Source organism: Haemaphysalis longicornis, unplaced genomic scaffold (genome assembly GCF_048455015.1).
Source record: "Haemaphysalis longicornis isolate Haplotype H1 unplaced genomic scaffold, Haemaphysalis longicornis Haplotype H1 scaffold_3, whole genome shotgun sequence".
Lineage (NCBI taxonomy): Eukaryota > Metazoa > Arthropoda > Arachnida > Ixodida > Ixodidae > Haemaphysalis > Haemaphysalis longicornis.
The window spans coordinates 74753982-74769390 of NW_027526335.1; positions in this window are offsets into that span (position 1 = coordinate 74753982).

Consider the following 15409-nt stretch of genomic DNA (forward strand, 5'->3'; position numbering starts at 1 on the left):
CCACTTGCAGAGATCTTCTATCGCTGATTTTGAGAGTTCGGGTGACCCAATGGCGATGAAAATGGTATCAGTCGATGCCGCTAGACTCTGATCATGGTGATACCAAACTGGGGCGATAGACTTGGCTTGTCGCGCAGACACGGCGGGTTTGTTGGAGAGCCCATGCAAGGTCCGCTCGACTCGTCTGGCCCCCTAGTGGCCGTCCCTAGTCCACGAGATTGATTGATCGTATGGTTTAACGCGCCGACGCAACGCAGGCGATGAGGCGCGCCGTAGTGGAGGGCTCCAGATTGATTTTGACCACCTGGGGATCGTAAACGTGCGCCGAAATCTCGTACACACGGGCGTTTTTGCTTTTCGCCTCCATCAGAAAAGCGGCCGCCACGGACGGGAATAGAATTCGCGTCCTCGTGGTCACCAGCACAACGCCTTAGCCACTGCGCCACCGCGGCGGGTATGACCAACGAAGCCGGCGGCAGTGCAAAAATTACACATAACACGATTTTTTCTTAATTAGCGATTGAGAATAGCCGAGGGAAACATCGTAAGACATCAGTTTTACTTTTGAATGCAGGCTGTCCGTTCTCCTTCGCACCGCAGGCACCTTACTGTTTAATACGCCAACTCAAACCGCTTGACCGTGAGGGACAGCAAACATATCTCATTTGGCCTTGCGACGCCGACGTTGAAATCGCGATCGTTCAGCAGGACGGGTATGTGACGGTGAGCCCGTAAAGCCTGCCTGCGCTTGCACCGTCCCCCTAATGTAGGCAAACAAATGGCAGGAGGGAGATAGATGCCAGGCGTGGTGAGAATACACAACTTTGGAAAGAGGCGTCGGAGGTGTGGAGGAGAATAAATGGGGGCTGTAACTATACTCCCTCCGTGAATGGCTATGGTTTAATGCGCAACACACTATGTGGGAAATCCAGCTAACAGAAACCAGTCTTACACAGATCTTCTTAACGGGACATTGAAGCCAACCAGCAAGTTGGTTTCAAACAAAAGCCTGACCTTCCCATAGCCATTTTATAATTGATTCGGTGTCGAAAGATGTCCTAATTGGTGAGGAATCGCTAATCAAACGCTGATGAAACATGACACAAACGGTGACTGTAGCCGCTGTTTGCGTCAGGATAAACAGTAAGAAAGCGAGGCAGTGGTAATGTATAGACGCATACAAGGAATCGAATACAACGCCACCACGTACCGAGCAGTTGGGTCAGTTTCGGTCAAATCAATCGTGCTTTCCGTTTTGAGGCCCCGCGAAGGCTAACGTCAATCCAATCATTCGTATGTACCTCGCACGCTTCCTTGAAAAGCGGTACCAGCGGTACCGCCGCCCCAAGTATGCACGAGTAGCGGCACCCAACGGCGGCCAGGAAAGACGTTGCACATGGCAGACTTTTAATCACTTCAGGCGCTTGAGGTGCCAATTTCCCCTATAGCTCGTCGCGGCGGCACCTCCCTTCACGTTTTCGCTATTTCTTCTTTATTTTTTTCGAAAAAGCTACGCGTAACACAGTGAGCTAATCTATCATTCCAGAGCAACTTGTATTTGGTTTCAGGGTCCTTTTAAAGTCGGATTCTCCTCTAAACACAGATGCGCTGCTGGGAACACCTCCTCTCCTGAGGCAATATAAGTATCAACATATGGAGGCCCTAAGACGTCTCGTTTTTACGAATTTTATTATACGTGAAGTACTGAAAGGCGTTTCAAGCCCAATAAATGAACTAGCGCAATCGTTAGGTTTGGTGGTCAGCGTCATCTGTTCCAAGTATAACTTTAGTACGTTATAAGTTATTGCGCAAACATCCTTTCTTGCGCGTTCTCGGGTTCCGTCATTCCGACGCATGTACTATAGCGGGCGCAGTTAGTGGGAACACGGGAGCGCGGTTCGCAAACTACTACTAGATCATCCTAACGGCGCCTCGCGGAAACAGCGCGCAAGCGCGTTGCGGGAGAAAGGAGAGTACAGATCTTGTCACGCGCATCACGTCTCCACATCCTCCGAGACCAGGCCTCGGAGGATGTGGAGAAACCTGTACCTCTTCTAACGTACCTCGAAATAACACATTACAAGCTTAATCGACGGACTTTCCCGCTACCTCAACCAAACCTCACGGAATCTCAAGAAACAACACTTAGACTCCTACAAACCAACACCTTCCCGCATCCAATTAGGCTTCACCAGATATCCCCCACCCAGTATCCAGAAGAATGGAAATACTGCCAAGAACCTGGTAAACTACGACATATGATCCTAGAGTGTCGAAAAAACATGCACCCACCCCCCCTTCCTCGCATTTCAAATCCTCCAGAGCAGTGGGAGACACTGCTGTCCAGCCCCTGCCTCTCGGACCAGCTCCTGCTCACTGAGAGGGCAGCCGGTGCTAAGAAAGCTCATGGATTCCTGTGAAGAAGGAACCACTCCTACGCGAACACCGTAAATGCTCTCACAATAAACGTTTTCTCTCTCTCTCTCTCTCATCAGGCAGCACCGGATCATCCGCTACTTGAGAGCCGCCGCCGCTCAAGAAGCAGTCGACGTTGCCAGTGGCCGCCGTGAAAGGCAAAAATAAATACTGGGGCGCTGGAGAAAAAGTTCAGAGATTTCTTTTACGTGCAAACAAAACTGTTGATGCGGGGAAGCAAGAACGAGTCAAGGTTTTTTTCCGCGACGTACACCGGCATTCTGCAGCCGGAACGATCGCTAGCACGAGCCGTCATTGCTAGCTGTGGAATGTTTTCAATGCTCAATCAACCTGACGATACCCGACCCCCACGCGCATTGTCTGCAGCGGGCCTCGCAGTCTTCAGAACGTTCATCTATGTGGGCGTAAATAAAGGACGAAGCTCAGCTGATTACGAACGTCGTTTGAAACGAAAACAGCGAGTCTCGGCCTTGCGATGCTTCTGTTCCTTTTTTTGTATCTTGTGCGTTTTGTGCAATAATGTAGCGAGGCACAAACTCAAGAAGATGATGTTGGCAGTAAAACGACTAACAGATTTATTAAAAGGCGAACTAGTGCCTCACTAAAACGAACGCCCTAGTGCCGCTGCCACCGAGCTCTCTCTCGCGCCGCCGCGTGTTTCCCTTCTCCTTCAGCACGTGGCGTGTTGGTTGGGCTGTTGGTTGTTTGTTGGTTGGTTAGTTGCTCCACGAGGCATCTTTTCATTCTTTTGTTCTTTTTGGCCGGGCACGTGTAACAGGCCATGTCGTGACATTAGCCCCTCTCCCTAAGGTGCACCGTCCCTATGCGCAAAAGGGAGTATTTGTGTCAGGTACCTTGGGCGTAATTACAGAATGTTACCTCGTATAGTAGGGCTTCATGCGCCCTACATGAACCCTTTCTTGTCGACGCTGGCGACGTGCCGGGAAAACATGGCTGGATGGTACGACCTCGTACGTAACGTCACTTAGTCGTCTCAACACTTTGTAAGATCCAAAGTATCTTCTCAACAACTTTTCGGAGAGCTCGCGGCGTCTGAGGGGTGTCCATACCCAAACTTCATCACTTTGCTGGAATTCCGTGTGCCGGCGGCGCATATTGTAGTGGCTCGCTCCGCGGTGCTGTTGGTTCGTGATGCGGACACGGGCTAGCTGTCTTGCCTCTTCAGCGTGCTGCGTGATCTCTTGGGCACAATAGTCATCATCATTTTCAACGTGGGGCAGCATCGCGTCTAGCATTGTGGCTACGTCACGACCATAGAGAACACGAAATGGAGTCATTCGCGTCGTTTCCTGTGCTGCCGTATTGTAGGCGAACGTTATATACGGCAAAATGGCGTCCCAAGTCTTGTGATCGACGTCTACATACATGTACAGCATGTCGGCGACTGTTTTGTTCATCCGCTCGGTCAGTCCATTCGTTTGCGGATGGTAAGCAGTAGTTCTCCTGTGAGAGGTACCGCTGAGCGTCATTAATGTTCGGACAAGTTGGGCCGTGAATGTCGTTCCCCTATCCGTGATGACGATGGATGGACAACCATGACGAAGTACTGTATTCTCCAGGAAGTGGGCCACCTCTACAGCGGTCCCTCGAAGTAGAACTCTCATCTCGGCATAGCGGGTGGGGTAGTCGGTTGATACGATTATCCATCGGTTCCCCGACTACGAAGTGGCAAACGGTTCCAAAAGGTCAATGCCAATCTGCTCGAATGGTGCGGCTGGAATGTGAAGGGGTTGTAGCAAGCCGGGAGGGTGTCCAGGAGGCAATTTTCGGCGCTGGCAGTCCCGACACGTCCGTACGTACTGCTTAACAGCAGCCGAAAGCTTTGGCCAGTAATACTTTTGTTTGACTCTCGCCAGTGTTCGGGCATAGCCAAGGTGACCAGCAGTTTGGTCATTATGGTGGGTAAGTAGTACTTCGTTGCGGAGACTTGTGGGCATTACCAACAGGTATTTCTTGCCGCTAGAGGTGAAGTTCATGAACGGCAAACTTCTTGCAAAATCGTCTGCTACGACCGATGTGTGTCCTTCCAGATAGTCAATCAATAGGCGCAGTTCTGGGTCTTGCTGCTGCTGCTCGGACATTGTGACGATGTCTACGGTCCCCACGAACACGTCATCGTCGTCGTAGTTAGGGTCCGCTGCTTTTACTGGTGTCCGGGAAAGACAGACAGCATCCGACTGTAGCCGACCGGATTGGAATACAGTAGTCATGTAAAACTCCTGGAGCCGTAAGCTCCAGCGTGCAAGATGTCCCGATGGGTTCCTGAGGTTTGTCAACCATAAAGGTAAGGGCGGAACTTCATTACAGCCCACACAACAGCAAAACATTCTTTTCCGGTGGCGGAGTAGTTGGACTCTGCACGGGAAAGGGTCGTGCCATCGAAAGCGATAATTCTTTCTGCGCCGTCTTGCCGTTGTACGAGAATCACTCCGAGTCCGACGTTGCTTGCGTCTGTGTGGACCATCGTGTCGGCATTTTCATCAAAATGCGCAAGCACAGGTGGAGCTTGTAGGCGTTGCTTGAGCTCGTCAAAAGCCGCTTGCTGTTCTTCAGCCCAGACAAAACTCGAGACATTTCGTGTTAGTTGGGTCAGTGGGGCAGCAGTGTGCGAAAAGGGCGGTATAAAACGTCGGTAGTATGAACACAGGCCTAAGAAGCGGCGCACGGACTTCTTATCTGCAGGCACAGGGAAGTCAGCGACGGCTGCAGTTTTGTCGGGCTCAGGTCGGAACCCTTGGCGGCTAACAGCATGGCCCAGAAAACGGAGCTCCTCGTAACCAAAATGGCATTTCTCAGGCTTCAGGGAAAGTCCAGCGGAACGGATGGCCCGAAAGACACAAGTCAGTCGTATCAAGTGTTCGTCAAAGGTTTCGGAAAACACGACAACGTCATCGAGGTAGACTAAAGACGTTTGCCATTTCAAGCCGGTCAAAACATTCGTCATCCTCTGAACGTTGCCGGAGCGGAACACAATCCAAAGGGGAGAACTTCAAACTCATCAAGTCCGTCTGGTGTCACGAAGGCAGTTTTTTCACAATCCCGCTGATCGACTTCTATCTGGCCATAACCACTTAGGTACGTTGACGAAAACTAGCGCGCATTACGCAGTCTCTCCAGAGAGTCGTCAATGCGCGGGACCGGATACACATCCTTTTTCGTGACTTGATTCAGCTTTCGGTAGTCAGCGCAAAGCGTAGAGTGCCATCTTTCTTCCTCACTAAGACCACAGGTGACGACCACGGCCTTTGAGATGGCTGAATAACACCGTCCTCGAGCATTTGTTGCACCTGATGATGTCTGACATCGCGTTCTTTTGGGGAGACACGGTGCGAATTTTGATGAATAGACCTTTGGTTGTCGTCGGTAACGATGCGGTGCTTTGTTAGCAGTGTCTGGCGAACCCTAGTCGTCGAAGAAAAGCAATCATGAAATTCCAGCAACAACTGCAGAAGTACTTGGTGTTTTTCGGGTGGCAGGTCTGGACAAATGTCGAGAGTGGGGGTGGGCGCTCAGTGTCTGATGTTTCTGTGTGCAACACAAGACATTCTGCGCCATCAGCGATGTTCTGAAAGCTTGCCACGGCGGTACGTTTCAGGATTTCCTGACGCTCATGTCCAAGGTTTGTAAGTAGGATCGCGGTGCAATCATCATTTAGGTGCACTATACCCCGAGCAATGCCGATTCCAAGGTTTATAAAACGAGCGCTATTGGGCTCTGCTATGCCATTCCCGTGGCATGACGAGTCGCACTTGCAAATACATGGGCACATGATCGGGGTGGCAAAGTAAACCCGTCATCGATAACGTGCAACGCCGAGCATCGGTCCTCTTGGAGTTCTGAAGGTACACAGCAAGTCGAAAATGTGACGGAACGCTCGTGGAGGTCTATTACTGCTTTGTGTTCCCTCAGGAAGTCCATGCCTAATATGAGGTCTTTGCAACACTGCGGCAGAATGATGAATGAGGTAACAAAATACGAAGCGTCGATGCGAACTCTGGCTGTGCATTTTCCAACAAGCTCTATTAGATGTCCACCAGCCGTACGGAGGGGAGGTCCGGTCCATGGGGTTTTAACTTTTCGCAAGCGTGGCGCGAGACGTTGACTAATTATATTAAGGTCCGATCCAGTGTCCACCAAAGCAGTCACTTCGTGCCCGTCGTCACAAAGAGGCAGTTCATCACTGACGACGCCATCGGCGCTTTCTTCGGTTGTCAGCGTCGTCGGACCGCAGGTCACCACGTCGTCGCCACTTTCCTCACACGTCAACCTTGTCGGATCGTTCGTCTGGGTCGCTGGAGGAGCTTGGTAGCTGTCGTCCTTAGCAACCTTGCATCCTGAGGTTGCCGCTTTTAGTTTCCCCGTCTCCCAGGACGTGGGGACCTTCTCCTAGGCACGCCCTGACGGCTTCGATGAACGTTGGTTGGGCACTGTTGGTTGGTTAGTTGCTCCAGGAGGCATGCTTTCATTCTTTGGTTCTTTGTGGCCGGGCGCGTGCAACAGGCCATGCCGTGAAGCTCGGGCCGAGGCCCTGGTCCAGCAACTGGCTGTTGACGCGGTGCCGTTGACCTGTGGAACTGTGGGCGAGCCAAGACATTCGCGTAGCTGACTTGTGGCTCGGACTGTGGGCGAGCCAAGACATTCGCGTAGTTCACTTGTGGCTCTTGCGGGTGATGTTCGGGTAGTGCAAGTGCCTGGCGAATTTCTTCACGTACCACCTCCGCAACAGAAACTCGAACTGGCTGGTTGGTACGGACATTATGTTTCTGGAGTTCTTCACGTACAATCGAGCGCATGAGGTCACGCAGGGAGCTCTCATTGGCTGCAGACAGAACAGCAGTATTCACCAACGATGCGTTGCTTGAGAAATTGTACTGGCGGCATCGGTCCTGGAGTGCTCGTTCGATGGCCGTAGCCTCCTTTACAAATTCGCACACAGTCCGCGGAGGGTTCCGTACAAGCCCGGTGAATAGCTGCTGCTTAACGCCATGCATTATGTAGCGCAACTTCTTGGGTTCAGACATGTCGGGGTCCGCCTTCCGAAACCGGCGCGACATGTGCTCGGAGAACATGATTACGTAGTGAGATGCCAGGAAGCGGTGGTGAAGACGAAGAAGTAAACGAAAAGAGCAGGACAATCATCCGAATGCGCGTATGTGCTATGGGGGAAGTTCGTGGAAGAAGAGGAAGACGTAGGAACGGGGGGAGCAACCAACAACAACAACAACAAGACCGGCTGGAGCGAAGGGCTGCTCATCGAACGCGACCTGGCGCTGCAAGAGCACGCACCCAAGTCAAGATGACCGTGCCGAAGAGCCGGGACGTCGACAGCTCCTGCCGGGACAGCGGGGCCCGCGCTGTAGGGCCGGGCACCCGTCCATCTCCAGGCACCCGAATTTTTCATCGGGTAGTCTAACCCTCGTTCCGTCCTGCGGGGGCCGCCACGTCGTCGGGTGGATCACTTGCCCTCCCGCATACCGAAGCACCCGTGCTGTGCGCCGGGGAGCCTTGGTTAGTGCCATTTGGTTCGTGCCACCTGGTTCGCGCCACCTCTTTGGAACCGACACGTATTCAGGGCCTTCCACTGTGCCGGGCCGTCCGTTGCTCCGGCAAATCAAGGCAGCGGCTTCGGCGCCATTGCGCCACATCTGTCCACGACGCCTGCGACTACATCGACTTCGGCTCTCGACCCTTCTAGATGGTCAACGCACGCCTGACCCTGAGAGCTCTACCAGGCAGCATAAACTGTGAGCTAGTGGGTTTATTTGCATAGCTTGGTATCTGTGGTTGATAGTAGAACCAGAGCGAGTAGGACCTTAACATTAGTTTTTATATCTGTAGTTTTTGTCCTCAATCTGTCTGTTCATAAATGTCGTTCTTCCGTATTATGGAACCACGTGTTGCTTCTCTATCTCCGGCCGTCAAGTGTGCGTAGTCTTGTTGTTCATTAACACCCAAACCCTGACATTATCACAATTACACTATCGGGTTCTGAATGCGCGATTCAAAAAGCCGTTGTGCGTGCTCTCGCCGGTCCGTGCTAGAGAATGCTTCACGTAGCTCCTGGCAAAATTCTTCCCATGTTCACAAAGACCCTCCTCGATTTTCAAGCCATGTTCTCGCATCGTGATCCAAAGAAAAGTACACCTGTTGCAGTTTTTGAAGCTAGTTTCACTCATTGAATGAAGCGACGCGCTCAAACTGATTGATCCAGTCCCCCACGCCTTCGAACAAGTCACCATGAAAGATTTCAGGCTCTCGATGATGTCGGAAAGTCACTTGTGGGTGGAAAGTCACCTGTGGAGCTTGTGCTTGTTTCATCGGTGGTTGTTGAGGAATGTGACGAGCCGACGCGTTTTTCTCGAGAAGAGTGGCGAACTCAGGAGCGAGTCCTAGCAGTCGACGGCTGCTGCGATGAACCGGGGTGTAGACAGGTGCCAGCTTCTTGGGGCTTGATGCATGCGAAGCAGGAGGAGTCACAAGCATGGGGTTGATGATACCCAGCACCTTAACCGGAGTACGAAACACAATTTCAATAAGCTGATGTTGGCGGCAAAAGGACAAACAGATTTATTAAAAGGAAAACTTCTGCCTCACTAAAACGAACGCCCTAGTGCCGCTGCCACTGAGCTGTCTCTCGCGCCTCCGCGTGTCTCCCTTTTTCTTCTTCAGCACGTGGCGTGTTGGTTGCACGCTGTTGGTTGGTTAGTTGCTCCACGAGGCATCCTTTCATTCTTTTCTTCTTTGTGGCCGGGCGCGTACAACAGACCATGCAGTGACAATATTTTCAATAACAGTAGCTCCTACTTTGCTTCTTAATTTGTGTATTTTCTGTCATCTGCTAGCTATGCCTCGCGGCACAATTAGCTTTACTGCAGGTTGAGGAGGACCTCTGCTACAGTGGAGAAGCTAGCTAACCTGGGATAGAATGTTGTGCAGTGAAGCCCCCGCAGCCCGGGAGCATTACGGGGAAGCCAGCTCCTCGATTTCAAAGAATTTTTATTACACAGCCTAGCACAGCTTACAGCGGGGAACAACCCCGAACTATTGTAGTGTCCCGTTCTTGGTTTTTTGGCAAAAAATACACGCAACTTGCTCGTCTGAGCATCAGTTAAGGTATTACAAGTTGTGGAGTGAAGCCGACCTGAACGCTTTCCGCTCTCATCCGCAAAATTTGTTGAGAGGGGCGGCATGGCAGCTAAGAAGAAATCATAAGTTTTTCGCATTGCCTCGAGTCTAATTATATTTACACTGTTTCTATCCCCCGGGGTCAGCAGCAGCGCTATATAATAATACCACAGACCTATTGCTGCAGGTGATATCCCGCAAGTGATCTGGTATACAACATCCAACCCACGTGCAGCGCGCGTCTCCCTCAGCGGAAGGAATACAACGAATGTCGGGGCGCAATTTGCAATCTCGGCTGAGGATACACCAGCCTACGCCAGCCCGGTCGGCCCGGTTGTCGTTCCATACGCGAGTTACGGAAACTATTAGGGCAAGTCGTGGTGCACTTCAGCCAGCGATGACGGCATTAGTGATGATTTGTTTGCTTCCAAATGGACACATCGAGAAACTGCGCCGTAGTTTCTTCAGCCACGTTGGTTGAAGATATTTCTACGCCTATGCGGCTGCAACTTGTCTCGCAGCTCGCGGTGACGGCTCGTGAGCGATCTTCATGGCTACAGAATGACGATGCGCGATGTAGGAAAAGACCGCGATTCGTTCTTGCTTCCCTGCATCAACCGTTTTGTTTGCGCGTAAAAGAAATCTCTGAACGTTTTTTCAGCGCCTCAGTATTTATTTTTGCCGTTCACGGCAGCCACTGCCAACGTCGACTGCTTCTTGAGCGGCGGCACCTCGCAAGTAGCAGACGATGCGCAGCCGCCTGATGACGCGATGCACCTGACGAGATCAGTACTCTCCTTTCCCCCGCAACGCCCATGCGCGGGTTCCGCGAAGCGCCGTTAGGATGCGCTAGCAGTAGCTCGCGCCAAGCGATCCCGTGTTCCCACTAAATTTGACCGCCATTGTACGTCGACTGTCCCATGTGTGCCAAAAGGCAGGAATCTTTTTCTCGCATTTTCGGTGAAGACTCGGAAGCGTAGTCTGCTCACCGTCGACGGGCCGCGGCAGCGACTTTGTTTAATTAGCGCTTCCTACAGCACGCTTGAGGAGACCCTGCAACATGTTTTCGAACTTTTTTTTTTGAAATCTTAAATGCTTGAAGAAAGTAGTCACCCAACACACACAGTACTTAGATTGGGGGTTCAGAAAGTACCTCATCCAAAAATTACTGCCCTATGCCCATCAGATAACTTGTAAACTCGCTCAAAAGATTTTTCTTTTTTGCCCGATCTTGATGTTTTGCGACAGCTTGAATTACATCCCTCAGGCCATGTAGCGGCTGTTCGCCGGTTTTAAGTGCTAATGCACTTCTTAAGCGACCCTGAACCTGCGTCCACCGGCGATGTCCGCATAGCATACCCACGTGGGGGATTGGCCAGGAATCTCCTCGTCTTCCTTGGCAACGGGGGGAGATGGGCGCGCGCTGCCTGGCCGCTGACATGGCACATACCCACGTGGGGGATTGGCCAGGAATCGGGCGTGAGAAGGGCTAATGCACCCGCTTAAAGGAGTACTGACACGAAATTTCAAAGCTGAGATCCGCTCTAGCAATCAAGTACAACGACAACACAAATAGGTGTCTGTGAATAAATGCATCTTTCTTTCTTTGTAGTTGTGTGTGTGTGTGTGATCTCTCTTTCGCGAACATTACCGAACCGCGCAAATTCAACTCGTGCATTCGCACTTTCACATTCTTCCCCTCGGGGAAATGCGGGGAATTTTCCTTTAGTTGCAGCAATGAACGCTTTTCGATGCCAGCTTTAAAAAAAGCCACAAAAACAAAGCTTAAATGGAAGGCGTATGTGGTGCGACGAGCAAATCACGCAGTGCCGCTCTGGGCTGGCAATAACTGTAGCTTTCGCAGTAGTTCCAGACGCGAAGGAAAGAGTGAAAGCGCTTATCGAAAGTGTTGCAGGGTCCCTTTAACGCTATCGTGTTAGCCCATGTTTATATTTTTTACTTTATTACCCCGCTTCTCATTAAGGCGCGTTGCCTAGGCAGACAGGATGGTGACATCGACTTCCCAGTTGCGAGACCGCCTTGTCACACGACGCCGTCGGCGACATGAACACGTCGACCAATGGAACGTCCGAGTGGTGTGGCTGGCTCGCTGCCTAAAGACGCCGGCATCACCGACCGGCCAATTGGTCATTGCGAATCGATCAAGAAGCGAAAACGGCTCCCCGACATTCGTGCCGCAATTAATGCGGCTTGTTATGTTAGTTCCTACAGTGTAGTAAACATAGTAAGGTACATGAAGCCCATACAACTCAACACTAGCGCTAATGCACTCCGACGCTTCGGTCGTTCGCTTTGGCGACAATTCTTTTCGCGAGTTGGAAACTGCATACTCGTGTGCGACCAGCAACACTTGTAGAAATTTATGTAAGCTCGGTACAGAAGAGATGTAGCGGATGGTTTATTAGGCGATAAGGTGTCAATATCAGCCAAAGCTTTTAGCGTAAAGCGCGAAACCTCTATTCCCGCAGTGCGAACTCGCAGTCGCAGCCAAAACACTGAAAGTCGCTGCCTGAGACTGGAGTTGAGCTATGGTTGGGTGTTCATGGACCCTCACTTCACTACAGTTATTCAAGGAATGTTCAGTTAAGCAGCCAGGAATTCCTGAAACGAAATAAAAATCATTAATGTGACACATTAACGTTCGCATTGTAATATGCAGTCTTCTGGCTTCCTCGTCTTGACCCCTTCTAGCAGACGACGCTGATCATCATCATTTTCATCATGCTCTTCACGAGCTGCCGCATGCACTCGTGGCTGCGTGGGCTCGTGCCAGTTTTTCTATATTTCATAAAACCCTCATCCTCTTCAGACGTGTCATTCCCCTTCGTGAGCATCGCGCCGCTGCTGGAGGACCCAGAGGTCCAACACATGGTGCGGAGAACCCGGGACTTCTAGACGACTCCAAGCCCATCGACGCACGGAGCCGTGAAAGCCGAGGAAAAGACGCGGCGCCTGCGATCTTGGCCCGTTCTCAGCTGCGTGCGACCGAATGGAACTACAGCTTCGATGACGACGGAGCTTACGGGCGCAACTGGATGGCCTTCTAGCGGAAGCAGAAGGCCACATGAGGGAAAATCGAGAGGTGACGGTAGGAGCGGTGAGTGTACTGCTCGAGCGAATCAACGCATATAATGGCCAGATAGAGAAGTTGGACAAGGCGATCTTTGATGAGACACCGGATGACCTGGTGGACAGCGAGACGACAGAAGCGCGACAATACTGCGACAATGTTGTCAGCGCTACCGCGAACCTTCGTCTCAAGCTGCAGGAATGTCGGTCTCCAACGCCACGTCCGTCGACAGTCCACCCATCACAGACTCGCAAATGCAAGGTTCCCCAGCTACAGCTTCTCAAATTTAAGCAGCAATTCTGGACGCAGTTTCGGCGGCTGCCCACAACAACGACGAGCTCAGCACGGCTGACAAGTTCAACTACTTGAGCAGCCTCGTGACTGGAGCATCTGCATCAGCCATAGCCGGACAACAAGCTACCGATTGCTGCTACAAGGGCGCCATCGAGACCCTGAAACAACGCTTCGGAGGTGGCCGCATCATCGTGCAAGATCATCTGCGAGGCCTCCTGGACTTGAAGCCGGTATCATCGTCATCCGACGTCCAACAACTGTGGCAACTTTACGATCGGGTCCAGGTGCACATCCGCAGCCTCAAGGCGCTTGGCACGAGCTCCACGACCTACTGCACGATGCTTAGGGAAATCCTGCTAAGGGTTGTACCGACAGACATGGTCCTGCGATTCCATGAGTAGCTAAAGACGTCACGTTCCACAGCTGACACTTCGTAAAACGAAGTCGGCGACTCGATCGGTCAAACGGGCCAGCCCGACCAGGAGCTTCAATTGCTCTTGGAATTCTTCCAACATCAGCTTGTGTGTCGAGAGGCCGTTGCTGAAAACGCCGCACAGAAAATTCATCGCACCCCAGAAGATGGACGTAAAGCCAACCATCCGCGTGACTTTCCTACAACCTCTGCGCTGCAAGGCTCAGCGAGCGGCCCGAAGCAGTGCGTTTTTTGCCACTCTAGAAAGCACACTGCAGATGTCTGCGATTCCAAGAACCTGAGCCTATCACGCAAAAAGCAAATGCTCCCCAAAGCCGGAAGATGCTTCAGTTGCATTAAGAAGGGCCACATGGCTAAACAGTGCAAAAGCCAGCTTAATTGCGGCAAGTGCTCGAGGAGGCATGTATTGTCCATGCACGCATCAAACAGAAATAAGAATGACGAGGGCAACGTTAATTCGACTCCGGTCAACTTGGTCTCAAAACAAGCGGGCTCAGTCATGCTGCTGCAGTTTCTCAAAGCCAAAATAGCAGGCACGACAATACACCGGGCGCTACCGAGTTCTCTTCGATGGAGGAAGTTAGCGAAGCTTTATTACTGTGAATGCTGCTCAGAGACTCGGTTGCGAACTGCTTGAAGAGGAGACGCTGACCGTTTGCGTGCTTGGAGGTCAAAACACACGTAAAACGATGAAGAAGGTGCGTGTCCTCCTTTTCGATGCAGACAACAAACGTCCAATGAGTATCGAAGCCATGGAAGCGGACATGATTTGCAGCGAAAACATCCATGTACTAGAAGAAAGAGTTCTACGGGACATCAATAATATGCACATCGATACGAAGGCTCTTTCAGTACAAGGAGTGGAGGATAAACAGATTGCCGTCGCCGTTGGGCCAGATTATTATTGGGAGACAGTGACCGGTGCACTGAGGCCTGTGCATGGAAAGCTGAAGGCTGTAGAGACCAAACTAGGATGGACTGCTCAAGGTCCACTGCCTGCTGCAGCCGACATCATTTAGTGTGCCAACGTTGCTGTTCTTCGAACATTCGTTGAAGATGAGGAAATCTCAAAACTTTTGACTCTGTTCTGGGACCTTGAAAGGATCGGAATCAAGGCCAAAGAAGAACGACGGATGAGCAACGATTCAGTGCTGACGAATTTCGAAGACAACATCTCGAAGAAATCCCAGCGATACGAAGTCGCGTTACCATGGAAGGAGAGGGTCGATCAGTGGGATAATTACGCTATTGCAAACAAGCGTCTGCACAGTTTGATGAAGAAGCTCAACAGAGACCCTGAGCTCCTAGAAATATCGACTCGACTATTCGAGAATACCTCAAGGAGGGATCCGCGGAAAGAGTACCACCAACAAAAGGGCACTCTCCAGAAAGACTATATTTGATGCCGCATCGAGATGTAATACGTGAGGACCGAGCTACAACAAAAGTACGCATCGTGTTCGACGCGTCGTCTCACGAATTAGGTGCGAAGTCGATGAACGAGAACCTAGAAGCCGGCCCGAGTCTAATTCCCGACGTAGCAAGGCTATTGCGTCGTTTCCGACGGTACAAAGTTGCGCTGACTGCCGACATTGAAAAAGCGTTCCTCCATATTGGCCTCCGGGAATGTGACAGAGATCCGCTTCGCTTCTTGTGGTTCAGAACATCACCGAAAGCAGATCAACCCCTACCAGAACTAGACGTCTGGAGAATGACTCGGGTGCCCTTTGGAGCCTCTTCGGGCGCTTTCCTACTGGCAGCTACATTGGAGTACCATTTTTGCTCCGTAGAGGACCGGTTCCCAGTGACAGCTCGACTCCTACAAGACTTGATGTACATGGACGATATCCTGATTGGAGCCGATACCACTGAAAACGCGATCCAGATACATAGGGAAATATTGCAGATTTTCTGTGAAGCTTCAATGGACATTCGAAAATGGGCCAGCAAAGACGCTGTTGTAGCTGCAGAGTTCGAACCAGGAATGACTTCGGCGGAAAAATCTTCGC